This window comes from Pinus tabuliformis, chromosome 8 (genome assembly GCF_031772625.1).
Source record: "Pinus tabuliformis cultivar Carrire ecotype Pingquan chromosome 8, CPIR1, whole genome shotgun sequence".
Taxonomy (NCBI): domain Eukaryota; kingdom Viridiplantae; phylum Streptophyta; class Pinopsida; order Pinales; family Pinaceae; genus Pinus; species Pinus tabuliformis.
The window spans coordinates 331,672,988-331,685,128 of NC_142294.1; positions in this window are offsets into that span (position 1 = coordinate 331,672,988).

The window sequence follows — 12,141 nt, forward strand, 5'->3', positions numbered from 1 at the left end:
TTCCCCCTTGATTTTCATCAGCTGATTCCGGGAGATTTTGCGGACGATTTTCGGCGCCGTCTGGACCAGGTAGGAGCTAAACCCTAGCTCTTTCTTTTCATGATTTCGTTTTTCCATTCTGTGCCTGTTTTCCTGCTTTCCTGAGCCCCTGGGGTTTTGTTAGGGCGCTCTGCCATCAGCGCAGCTGGTTCACTCGAAACTTGTGCTGAATGTCAAGCTGTATGAAGGCAGTTTGACCTTCAACGCAGGTGGAACACTGGCTAGTTGCGTTGAGCACAAAAAAATAGTTTTGTTGCACAGTTTTTGATGAAAATTTTGCCAGTTTCTCATCAAATCCAGGATCTAACTCCTCTCATGTTTTGTTTTTCAGAAAATATTGGAGCAAAATGACCCTTACATGGCGAGAACGAGAACATGAAGAAGAGGACATGATTGCCCTCTATGATCCTGTCACGGTGAACGCGTTGCGGAACTGTGGCCTGCTGAAGTTCTTCTGTATCTCTAGTATGAGAGCACAGATCTCCTTACTGCAGTATATGCTTGATGCTTGGGATCCTATCAACCAAGTATTTCAGATTAGGGGAAAATCTATCCCCTTGACCATAGTAGACATTTACTTCTTGACTGGCTTGTCAAGGCGGGGTGCCCCCATTTCTTTGTCAGGTTCGGCCCGAGGGAATGACTCCGTGAGAGATTATGTCCGCCAGTTTTGCAAGGAAGGATCTCAGCCGAGTAGAGATGGCAAGGTCATTATCCGTGAGATTACTGACAGGTCTCTCAGGTCCATTCTGTATACTATTGGTAGGATGGTCGGTAGTGCATCTCTTCATGTTTCCAACAGATCCTATGTGCAGCACGCCTTGGAGTGCCTCCAACTGAAAATATTCAACTGGTGTGATGCAGTACTCCTTCAGATGAAAAGTCAGTTGACCAAGGTAAAGGACGGGAAGCTCAAGAACTTTGGATTTGGTTCTATTTTGACTGCCTTTGCCTTGGAGAAGATACCACTGATGCAGCCTCAGTATATCGCACTCGACTTGCCTTCTCCTACCAAGCCACGCATGCAGAGATGGGTTGATCACATGTCTAGGCATGCTGGTCAATCTCAGATTTCTTTCACTGATACCTTCTTCAGGTGGTTCGAGCGTCAGGAGATGGTCTATTCCGAGTATCCATATGTTGGCATGGATTTCCGAGGTGATCTGGACTTGGTGCTGCCGGATGGCGAACAGTGGGGCTCTATTGGTAAAATCTTTGACCATATCACTGTTTACTGTTTTTATTTATAATGTCCTTGTGCTTTATTCTATCAAGACTTTAATCGAACTCATGTGTGCATGCAGATGTTGGTCCTGTTCGTCCAGCAGTTCGCCCAAGAGCGCCAGTTGTTGCACCAGCAGGGGAGACCGCTGGGAGGGTTATTCTCCGTGACCTTGATGTGGCCGAGACTCTTACAGCTGTGCAGGAGCAGGTTGAGAGCCTTACTCTCGGCATTCCCGATGTGAGGATTGACGAGTTACCCTTACAGTTGCAGCGGCATACTACTGGTGTGGCTAGACGATGGACTCGTCTCTTACGCATGATTGCACAGGCCGTGACGTGCTATCATGAGCATCACTAGGCTAGGGTGCCCCCTAGCATTTTGAGTTTTTGGGTCATGCGACCGATTTTTGTCTTGGTTACAGAACATTATGTATAAACGATAAACAGCTTATATATGTATTTTGATTTTCGGGGTTTATTCTGGTTGAGTTATATGATCCATATGTACAACATTGATGATGTGTCTCCTTTTATAAATGTCGCAAACGTCTATCTAACACATAGTTTGCTAATGAGTCGGTTAATGTGGTGTTTAAGTTTCTGGAAATATGTTGGTATTGAATTAAATCAAATTGTCTTTCCAAAATCTTAACCCTTAGGAACATGCGATAATAGCTGGGTTGCAGACGGAATATATACCATTGAGTTGTAGTATTACGAGTTGTGAGTCTAGCCTGACGATTAGTCGGCATATACCATGGGAGATGGCATCAGAGAGTAGTTCTATCAACACGCTATACTCACCGATGTTATTCGTTGATTGCCCGATACATACACCTCTGAAACTTACTAACTCGCCGCTTGGATCAAAAATGGCCCAGGCTGCGGAGGACAGGTTCCGCGAACTACGACTCGCTCCGTCGGCATATCCAACACATGTTTCCAGAAGGTTTGACATCTGCAATACATGAAAAAGGTGGATTACTCGACCAAAACAAACACTTTAGCAAAAACAAAATACAACAAAATCATATAGGTTACTATTTAAGCATAGTAACGCTTGAGGTACAACCCATTACGGGGTTGCGCCAGTGGAATTCCGTCATAATCCATTAACTCATAGGCTCCTTTTGCTAACACGCGTTTAACAATATAGGGGCCCATCCATAAAGAATTAAATTTACCTGCTCCCAATTTATCGGATTCTTGGTCATAAAGCAAGACCAAGTCACCTTCTGAGAAGACACGGGGTTTGACATTTTTGTCGAACTGCGCCTTGACTCGTTTCTTATGGGCTTCGTTAGGCAAAGCGGCATCACGACGGGTTTCATCCAATTGGATTAATTCCAAGAAACGGCCTCTTCTTCTGAAGTTCCGAGGAGGAGATCAATTGCGAGTTTAAGAGACGAGATTTCACACTGGATTGGTAGGACTGCTTCCAGGCCATACACCAGTTGGAAAGGTGTGAACCCGGTCGCATTTCTTACCGATGTTCGGTAAGCCCACAAGGCTGAGTACAGGATTAGGTGCCACCTTCTTTTGTGAACTCCGATCATCCTTTGCAACATACGATTCAGGACTTTGTTGATCGCTTCAACTTGTCCGTTTGCTTGTGGATAATACGGGGTAGAGCTGTCGTGAGATAGCCCTAGCTTGGCAGCTAATTCAACCATCATGTGATTGCGAAAATGCGATCCATGATCTGTAACTATAGCCTATGGTACGTCGAACCTGGCGACTACATGATTGAAAAAGAAAAGGGCAGTTGTTTCACCAGTGTTATCTAATGTAGGCATCGCCTCGACCCATTTGGTAAAATAGTCAACGACGACTATAATATACCCATGCCCCCCAGTCGAGGTGGGGTTACATGTCATGAAATCGATGCCCCATTTGGCGAAAGGCCCAACAGCAACTATTGGCTGTAAAGGTGCGGGTGGTCTTCTGGTTTTGCTATCAAAAATTTGACAAGCATGGCAACTTCTGACTGCGGTTATGCAATCTTTGAACATGGTTGGCCAGAAGTATCCTGCTCGTAAGATTTTCTGTGTTGTAGCATATCCAGATTGATGCCCCCCACATGCGCATGAATGACACTCATTCAGGGCTTTTTTGGCCTCCTCATGAGTGAGGCACCTCCTCAGAACTGTATCGATACCACGACGATAAAGCGTATCACCGACGATCATGTAGTCTTTTGCTTGGTATCGTATACGTTTCTATTCTGAGTGAGAGGTGTTAGGCATGAATTTTTGGGTTTGGAGATAAATTATTATATCTCCATACCACTCATCGTTTGCATATATCAGAAACAAACTTTCGTCCACGATTGATTCTTCGGATGTTTCATCGTTGGACGACGATGGGAGATCGCACAATAATTCTGCGAAAACTAAAGCTTTCTTTGATTTGGATTTTACAAATTCCAGATCAAACTCTTGAAGGATCGCTATCCATTTTGAATACTTGCCCCCCAGCAACTGTCGCGACAATATATAAGTCATGGGGTTTCAATCTGATAGAATGGTAGTTTTCCGAAAGAGGACATAATGTCGAAATCTTTGTATCGCTTGAACAGCAGCGAGTGCTAGCTTTTCAACGTAAGAATATTTTCTTTCTGTATCATTCAAGTTTTTACTTAAATAATATATAGGATGTTCAATTCCATCGACTTCTTGAACTGAAACCATCGCAATGGTCGTATCCGCTGTAGCCGGATACAGGTTAAAATCTCTTTGATAGTCCGGGGCATACATTAATGATGCTTTTACTAGAGAATCTTTCAAAGCATCAAAGGAAGCTTGCGCCACCTGATCCCAGAAAAAAGGTACATCCTTTTTCAAAAGACGAGTATAACCTTTAGCAAGTTCTGCGTAATTTGGAATGAACCTCCTCAGAAAGTTTGCTTTCCCTTGGAGTTTCTGAATCTGAAGCAAATTTGAAGGTGGAAGCAAATTAATGATTGCCTGAACCTTGCAAGGGTCAAGACGAATCCCATCCTTAGAGACTACAAAGCCAAGTAAACGACCAGAACTGACGCAAAATACACATTTGTGCAGATTGAGTCTTATCTTGTAGTGTCGGCAACGTAGAAATATCGCTCTTAAATGCTGCGGATGATCAGTCCGCTTTCGCGAATGAGCCGGAAGGTCATCGAGGTATGGTTGAACGGTGTTCTTGATGTCATAGAAGGCATAATTCATTTCCCTCTGAAACGTCGCCCCTGCATTCTTTAAACCAAAGGGTAATTTTCGATAAGCGAATGTGCCCCACGGACAAATGAATGCAGTCTTTGACTGGTCCTGTGGGTGGATATTTATTTGATTATACCCGGAAAATCCATCCATGAATGAAAAGATTTCACATCCGGCGCATTCATCAATTATCTGGTCGATGAAGGGTGTAGGGTAGTTGTCTTTCGGACAAGCTTGGTTTACATCCCTATAATCGACACACACTCTAATTGTTCCTTGTTTTTTCATAACAGGGACAATATTCGATACCCAATCGGTTAGAGGAACCGAGTAGATGAAACCAGCATGGAGAAGTTTTTCAACTTCTGCCTTAATGGCAGCGGTTTTCTTGGGGTGCACCTGCCGAAGCCGTTGTCTTACTGGTTTGACATCAGGATACATCTTAATTTCATGTTCAACGATACTCGAGTCAATGCCTGGCATTTCATCATATGACCAAGCAAAGACATCTCTGAATTCGCGAAAAAGAGCGTTATATATTTCCAGTTCTGAGGGAGAACATCCTTTTCTGACATAAATATTCTCTACAACATTTGTTTTAGTCGAGATATTTATGGCTATAATCTCTTCAATATTGGATAAGTTTCACTCGGAATCCACCGTATTTACAGTGTTTGATAGGAATTCAAAAACTGAAGGGTGATAAAGGTCATGTTGAGTATCTTCTTCATAATCCGGAAGAAGGGAACCATGGTGGCAATCATTCCATGGCACCCCCTCAATCAACATTGATTGTAGGATTCCTTCGTCGGTTCCATGCACTCTCGACCAAGGATCTAATGGGGTACCATATTCTCTAGACCTATCTACCCAAACACTTGATGAGCGTTGATTTGGGTTCGCCTCCCATGCCCGAAACATTGATTGCTACAATATTTCTATAGGGCTTGGGGGCAAAACCATTTCATGATCCATGTTGATATCGTCTTCTGAGATCTTTGTGGAAGATATCATGTTGCAGGCTCTTACCAACGCTACTTCTCCTATATAGATTGGAGGTGGAAGTGCGAAAGTTCCCATTAATGTGGGGTCTTTCAGTAGGCCTACTCCGATATCCTGAAGCGAGTGGTTACTCCCATGGATCATGGGAATGCTTCCTGTAACTTGTGAACCATTAGGGAGGAAGTCTTGTTGGTCGACGATCGTAATCCCTCCTTGAAAGGGGAATGCGATCTTCCTAAAATAGGTTGACACAACAGCTGCCATGGCATATATCCATGGTCTTCCCAGTAGGATGTTGTAGTCAAGATTCCCATCGATGACTTCAACATCTATTTCTACTGTTTTTCCCCCCAGTTCAACCTTCAAGTTATTTAGGATACCGCACAGGGTATAGGTCCTTCCGTCGAATGCTTTCAATGTCGTCGAAGATCGCGACAAGGTCGGAGATCCTAAAGTTTTCCAGCAACTCATCGACATAATACATGTAGATGCCCCCTCATCAATAATTGTTCTGTGAACAGTTTTGTTGAGGGCTTTCACTTGAATAAGGAAAGCTAGTTGAGCTGGTAACTGAGGATCGTATCCTTTGTGGTTGAAGGATACAACATTGGAATCCTTAGGATCAACTCCACCAATAGCCGATAACAAAGCCTGCCTTTGGGATGGGCAATTTTGTAGTACTTCAAGAGTCGACATAGCGAATGGCGATTGGGCCAAATCTTCCACTATGTTATAATCCTGCTCCGCTCTGGCGCGAGGATTAAATGTCGACTTGTTTACTACTCCCTTTGGTGGTTTTATTGTTAATTCAGGAATGATGGGCGCTACATCTTCTGTCGAAGTTGTTGTCGAACTACTTGGTTGATCTTTACCTTTGTCGTTCGACAGCTGCGGATTCCCGTAATCTTTGTTCCTTGTCGAAATCAAAGCATCATTTTAATGCTTGGAGATCGACAACATTAGCACTTGCGACGGGGAAGCATTTCCACTATCAACCATATTTTGACCTGGATTTGGGAACGGATCAGTTAACACAGCTGAGGTTTGCGAACTTTTGAAGAACCTTTTAAGCTCAGCTTTATATGGACAATTGGCTGTCCAATGATCCTCGTCACATATAAGACATGGACTTTTTGGTTTCCCTTTTCCAGGAGGATTCGAAGAAGTTTTTCCGGGAGATGACTCACCCTGTTTCTTCTTCTTCCCTTTGTTTTGCTTCTTCTTGCTTCCTGGTTGATTGGTTTCTTTGCCTTTATCTGCTGATACGGCATTTACTTCCGAAGCAAGAATTTCTTCTTTTGCATTTTGATCTGAAGTCTTACGAGCTTTCTTAGACGAAGCCTTTGTCGATTTCGCGTTTGTCGTGCCAATCACACCATCGCCGGCATGAGAGTCACTATTTGATTTAGGAGGAGGAGGAATTGAGAATTCCGGTCTAGGGGCGTCAGGTATTTTGTCGTAGAGCGTGCCAGACTGAGTATAGACTAAGTCTAGATACTGCGCACGAGCGATAACTTGCTCTTCCGTTACGACTCCCCCCTTTGCCACATCTTCCGTTATAGCAGGAAGTAACGACTTGATAAACCATTCAGCTAATAGCTGATCGGGAATGTATGTTTTCACCATCCTATGACGACGACGCCACTCATGTATATGATCGGATATATGAGTGGCCGTTGTCTACTTGAAGTTGGTTAAGATTTCCGTTCCCGTTTCATACCTTATCGGTAATTGAAAATGGGTTAAGAAAGTCGTGGCTAGGGAGCTGAAATTGTCGAACGAGGCTCTAGGTAATTCAATATACCATTTTGCCTCTGGACCCGTTAATGTCCTCTGAAAGAGGCGAAGCCTTATTGAATCATCGTTTAAGGTGTTTGATGAACACCATAGATGAAAGGTCATCACGTGATTCGATGGATCTTCACCCGGATTTCCATTAAATTTAGGAATGTCTGAAGGAAGTTTGTGAGGAATCGCTGGCCACCAAGGGGCGTAAGCAATTGGATCGTTTGTTAACTGGTGTAAATCGGGTAACTCTAAAGTTGCCACGAATGGTAACTGTTGATTCAGGTTAGGTGAAGCATACCCAGGGTACGATGGGATTGCCTGAGCAGCTGGCCTTTGCATACCAGCATAATGTAATTGATGTTGGTATGACTGATACGGTTGGTAGACTTGACCACTGTAAAGCGGTTGATTTTGACCGTTTTGAATGTATGGTTGTCCACTGTTCGTAAAGATCTGCTGCTCAGAACCTTGGTACACTTGCTGGAATTGTGGTTGTTGGTATTGCACCAGCCACGGTTGTGAAGCCATGCTCTGTTGCACTATACTAACCGTTGGACCAAGGTGTGGGGTAATTGTACCCGTTTGGACCTGTGTCGCCCCACCAGTAGGTGATTGTGGTTGAGTCGCAGGGTCAAGGGGCTGTTGCATTACAGCCTGAGAAATCTGAGGTTGACATACAAAAGGCAACGTTTGAACTTGCGACACTGTCACAATAGCCGGCGTTGTTGGGATGTTCGACACAGGTACACATTGTTGCATAGAATACACAACCCTTGGTTGTTGAGGTAGCATAGGTACCCAACCACTTGTCGTAACTCCAATATAACCTGAATACTGTTGAGAACTCCCGTATGGATATCCTCCCGGAGGGGGTAATGAAAGGGCGTACTGCCCCCCCATACGGTAGCAATCCGGAACTCAAGGGGATTGTTTGTCCTTGGGGACTGGATTGCCCAAATTGACCTCCAAATGGATCAATCTGGCGAGTCTCAACATAAGAGTTGCCGGATATTATTCCGGAGGAACAAACTAGAACGGACCACACTGTCGAAATAGTCCCTGGGTGGACTCCTTCTAGCGGTTGTGAACTAGTCGGGACAGATGGTGTGTCGGCAAACATTGTCGGAGTGACGGCAGGGAGTTCTACTGTCGTTGTGTCATTCGACACAGTCCTAGATGTTGATGGTTGTTCAGACATTTTGAGTCTATCCAAGAGATTACCTAGCGATTCTACAGGAACTTCCACTGGTGATAGACTAACTTCTGATGTCGAAGGAAATAGAGTGACCCCGACTCCAAAATGTGTTGGAGTACTTGCTTGCGGATCTTCTACAATTTCCTCTATCGCAATCAAACCAGGTGGAAGGGGAAGACCGTCAGGTCCGTAAAATATTTCTGGTGCCGAAGAAGGGGTTGAATCAACAGCGACAGATGTTTGAAGAACAATACTCTCTGGACCGGTTACAGATGGAACTGGTTCAGTAACACAAGTGTTTGTTCTCAGACTAGGATCAGTATCACTGTCCCTCTGTGACTGTTGAACTTCTTCTGTAGAGGCAGGGTTTCCAGAAATGTTTGGAGTAACCGGAATCTCAGATGTTGTTGGAACACTTGTTCTAACTTTGATAGGAGATTTCGAACCAGTTAAACGAGTTCGCTTTGTCCGTACTGTCTTCGATTCCGGAGACAAAGACGGTTGACTCGTAAGCCTCCGCGAACGACGGGGTTTCAATGGACTTTCTTCCACGATTGCGGATTACTCGATCAACCAAAATACAAAAGGGGAAAATGTGTTTCCGAATTAAATGAATTTTTTAGACGCTTTTAGACACAACTTGCTTTTTCACTTTTAAAGAGTCGAGAAAAAGCTAAAGATGCCTCTAGTCTCCTTCGATGTTTTAACGAGCCCGAAGTGACAAATGCTCGGATGGACTTTTTCCATTATAGAGTCTGAAAAAGGCCAAAAGGAACTGCTCTGGAGTTCTAGGTAGAGGGTGTGCCAAACTTTTCGCAAAACCGCAGAATACTTTTTAGGGTACGGGCAGTCGATCTTCCTGAATGCTGTGTTCAGTGCATTGCGATCAGTAGGGCGGCCGACACGACTTCCTAAGGATAAAGGTTTTATGCCTATAGGGGTCTCCCAATATATACGCGATGGTACGTGGGAGCACAATCCGTACTGGCGCTATCGTCCCTCAGGAGGAATCACCCACCATCAACGAGATCGATAGTCACCAGGCTTTACGACGCCGGAACACGTCTCTAGCCTAGACCTCTATGTTGTGCGTTATGTTGCAAAGCGTTGTTAAGTTCATTCAATTTATTTTAGGTTGATCTTTTTAGAAGTTTTCCTTTTGAGGTTCACCACGAGATGTATGATACAATTCCTAAATGCAGTCTAAAGATGATAAGCAAGCTTTATATCTTTTCAACTTATGAAAATCCTAGCTACAAAGGGAAAAGAAAGACACCATCTTTTCTCAAAGAGCAATCAGCACACTCTAATGCACTTTTCCTAAATCAAACATGCAAACTATCAAGATGCAAATGCACAATGCAGGTGTTTGTTTTCCGCTTTCTTAGTATTGATGCCTACAAAAGAAAGCTTTTTGTACAACTTTGAATTTGCTTTTAAATGACAAATACAAACAAGTTTACTTTTTTGAAATCAGAGAGGGTAGAAGAGATTACAACACTTTACGATTTTCGAAATGAACACTTATTTCGACACTTAAAAGAGACAAACTCAAACCAAAAGCAAAAGTAAATGTATAATCAACTGCAAACAGCCAATGAACTCTCTCCTAAGATCACAATCAACAGATCTGAATCAAGGGCTACAGGATGACTATTTCACTCTTGCAAAGGAAGACTGTAAATGACGCCACAAACACATAAAAACACTCGCAGTCTTTTTGTACAAAAGGAGGCGGAATTTAAGCAGAGAAAAGGAGTTATTAGACTGGTACCTATGCTGGTTACAGGCTGCAAAAATCAGAGATCAAAACAAGGCAAAACAGAGTAGAGAACCCCAGCTGCACAAGGCCTAACTGGATCAGTGCAACCTCAACACAGAGGTTTTGACATTCAGGGTAGGTAGCCTTCACGGGACCTGCGTTGAAATGCAGAACCTCTTCACAGGGTCTTCGCTGAAGGAGAAACAAGAGTTTCTCACTGGGTTCTGGGTCACAGATTGCTGATTAATCTACAGTTTCAGGCCAAATAAAAGCAACAAGCAAGGTACAATCAAAGGGATGTTTTGAGGGGGTACTAAGATCTATCACAAAGGATCATCAAATCATTTGTGAGTCCATTGTTCAAATCATAGACAAATCCAGTGATTGGATCAAAGTAGCAGCTCTCTACTTTGCATTTGAGAATAGCAGATGCAGTTCGATTGTTGCTGTTGAGTCTATGAAACAAACAATGATGGAAACACAAATAAAATGACTAAACAGATCTCCCCAGCGGAGTCGCCAATTTGTTGTGGGGAAAAATGCCTATGCAGGACGATCCTATCCACCTAAGGTGTGACAGTGCCTTAGCAACAAATAGAGACAGCTATTCTAGTATTCTTCCTTTATGAATTAAGAATGAAGAGAGATGGATGGACTAACCGGTGTCTTCCGTTTGTCCCTCGATCCGATTTCTCTTCTCTTTGAGAGTTCCCAGCTACTTGCCTTCTCGCTCGCCTAGCTTCAAGAGGTTTCTGCAAGATCATAAGAAGAGAACACTACACAAGACATGGATTCATATTCATAACTAGTTCAGGATTAGAAATAAACTAAACATACTAATGCAATCATACATCAAAGATACATCAGTATATAGGAGAAACCAAGATAGCTTTATTGATGAATAACAAGGTTCAGGAAGAGATACAACCCAGAGGGCTCCAATCCAGCATCTCCTTCCCAGCAAATGGAATTCCTATCTTCACCCCCTTCAAAGCATTAAGCACCCAATAGTTCCAGTCTCAAACCAACAACAATTCTTTGCAATAACAAAATTTCAGCCTCCAGATCTTATGGAGGAGAGATCCATATATAGATGTTTGGAGAGAGGATGAGTCAGCTTGAGATCTGACTAGTGTCCTCTCCCTCTGTCAGTTCTTGATTCCACTTGGAGGTTCTTGCTTCCACTTGGAGATTAGGAACCTCTTACTCATCACCAGTCGAATTCACTGAGGCAAGTGTCATTGAGGAAGATTCTGGAAGCTTCCTGGGTTTTGACACCTCTTGGAATGAACTTGCCATTTGGCAATTCTCGCTCAACGCACCCTGGTAGTGCTTCTACCTGCGTTGCAGTGCAGGTAGCCAGTGTTGGCTTTGACATTCAGCGCAGACAGCTAGTGGAGCCACTGAATTGATCCTGAATTGACTTGTTTTTGAGCAGTTTCTGGTGGAGAACTTCTGTGAATTGCTGTGATTTGTTGGCCTTGTTCCTCTAGGGGTAGGAACAATATGTTTAGGGACTTTGGATCCCTTAGATTATGGACATTTCATGCTCAATGCTGTAAGGCACAAAAATGTCTATAACATGGTGGCTAGGGAATTGTAGGAGGACAACCAGTTCTCCACAATTGCAAGGGACCTCCCAGAGGCCGTGAAGTACACTTCGTTGTGGGCCACTAAAGGTGTGAAACAGATTCGCGACAGTAAAATATTTTGGGTGTTCATGGAGATGAACATTAGAATGGGGATTAACCTCAAGCCACGATTATCACCCACTGTCTACAACAGCATGCAAAGATTTGTAGAGTTTAAAGCGGACTTTCATCACATCTACCCCATGGCACACAAGGGCCTTGTCAAGAAGTGGAATGAACTACCCTATATAAGCACAAATGATGTTATCTTCAACGTACTAGAGACATTGCCGCTAGAGTAGCACG